We start from the raw sequence: 2,500 nt of genomic DNA, 5'->3' as shown, positions 1-2,500 counted from the left end.
CTGTCTCTAGTTAAACACCTGACTGGAACACTGCTGTCTCTAGTTAAACACCTGACTGGAACACTGCTGCTGTCTCTAGTTAAACACCTGACTGTGACACTGCTGTCTCTAGTTAAACACCTGACTGGAACACTGCTGTCTCTAGTTAAACACCTGACTGGAACACTGCTGTCTCTAGTTCAACACCTGACTGGAACACTGCTGTCTCTAGTTCAACACCTGACTGGAACACTGCTGTCTCTAGTTAAACACCTGACTGGAACACTGCTGTCTCTAGTTAAACACCTGACTGGAACACTGCTGTCTCTAGTTAAACACCTGACTGGAACACTGCTGTCTCTAGTTAAACACCTGACTGGAACACTGCTGTCTCTAGTTAAACACCTGACTGGGACACTGCTGTCTCTAGTTAAACACCTGACTGGAACACTGCTGTCTCTAGTTAAACACCTGACTGGAACACTGCTGTCTCTAGTTAAACACCTGACTGGAACACTGCTGTCTCTAGTTAAACACCTGACTGGAACACTGCTGTCTCTAGTTAAACACCTGACTGGAACACTGCTGTCTCTAGTTAAACACCTGACTGGAACACTGCTGTCTCTAGTTAAACATCTGACTGGGACACTGCTGTCTCTAGTTAAACACCTGACTGGAACACTGCTGTCTCTAGTTAAACACCTGACTGGAACACTGCTGTCTCTAGTTAAACACCTGACTGGAACACTGCTGTCTCTAGTTAAACACCTGACTGGAACACTGCTGTCTCTAGTTAAACACCTGACTGGAACACTGCTGTCTCTAGTTCAACACCTGACTGGAACACTGCTGTCTCTAGTTAAACACCTGACTGGAACACTGCTGTCTCTAGTTAAACACCTGACTGGAACACTGCTGTCTCTAGTTAAACACCTGACTGGAACACTGCTGTCTCTAGTTAAACACCTGACTGGAACACTGCTGTCTCTAGTTAAACACCTGACTGGAACACTGCTGTCTCTAGTTAAACACCTGACTGGGACACTGCTGTCTCTAGTTAAACACCTGACTGGAACACTGCTGTCTCTAGTTAAACACCTGACTGGAACACTGCTGTCTCTAGTTAAACACCTGACTGGAACACTGCTGTCTCTAGTTAAACACCTGACTGGAACACTGCTGTCTCTAGTTAAACACCTGACTGGAACACTGCTGTCTCTAGTTAAACACCTGACTGGAACACTGCTGTCTCTAGTTAAACACCTGACTGGGACACTGCTGTCTCTAGTTAAACACCTGACTGGAATACTGCTGTCTCTAGTTAAACACCTGACTGGAACACTGCTGTCTCTAGTTAAACACCTGACTGGAACACTGCTGTCTCTAGTTAAACACCTGACTGGAACACTGCTGTCTCTAGTTAAACACCTGACTGGAACACTGCTGTCTCTAGTTAAACACCTGACTGGAACACTGCTGTCTCTAGTTAAACACCTGACTGGAACACTGCTGTCTCTAGTTAAACACCTGACTGGAACACTGCTGTCTCTAGTTAAACACCTGACTGGAACACTGCTGTCTCTAGTTAAACACCTGACTGGAACACTGCTGTCTCTAGTTAAACACCTGACTGGAACACTGCTGCTGTCTCTAGTTAAACACCTGACTGGGACACTGCTGTCTCTAGTTAAACACCTGACTGGAACACTGCTGTCTCTAGTTAAACACCTGACTGGAACACTGCTGTCTCTAGTTAAACACCTGACTGGAACACTGCTGCTGTCTCTAGTTAAACACCTGACTGGGACACTGCTGTCTCTAGTTAAACACCTGACTGGAACACTGCTGTCTCTAGTTAAACACCTGACTGGAACACTGCTGTCTCTAGTTAAACACCTGACTGGAACACTGCTGTCTCTAGTTAAACACCTGACTGGAACACTGCTGTCTCTAGTTAAACACCTGACTGGAACACTGCTGTCTCTAGTTAAACACCTGACTGGAACACTGCTGTCTCTAGTTAATCACCTGACTGGAACACTGCTGTCTCTAGTTAAACACCTGACTGGAACACTGCTGTCTCTAGTTAAACACCTGACTGGAACACTGCTGTCTCTAGTTAAACACCTGACTGGAACACTGCTGTCTCTAGTTAAACACCTGACTGGAACACTGCTGTCTCTAGTTAAACACCTGACTGGAACACTGCTGTCTCTAGTTAAACACCTGACTGGAACACTGCTGTCTCTAGTTAATCACCTGACTGGAACACTGCTGTCTCTAGTTAAACACCTGACTGGAACACTGCTGTCTCTAGTTAAACACCTGACTGGAACACTGCTGTCTCTAGTTAAACACCTGACTGGAACACTGCTGTCTCTAGTTAAACACCTGACTGGAACACTGCTGTCTCTAGTTAAACACCTGACTGGAACACTGCTGTCTCTAGTTAAACACCTGACTGGAACACTGCTGTCTCTAGTTAAACACCTGACTGGAACACTGCTGCTGTCTCTAGTTA

This window comes from Salvelinus alpinus, chromosome 10, assembly GCF_045679555.1.
Source record: "Salvelinus alpinus chromosome 10, SLU_Salpinus.1, whole genome shotgun sequence".
NCBI classification, from domain to species: Eukaryota; Metazoa; Chordata; class Actinopteri; order Salmoniformes; family Salmonidae; genus Salvelinus; species Salvelinus alpinus.
This window is presented reverse-complemented; position numbering follows the sequence as displayed.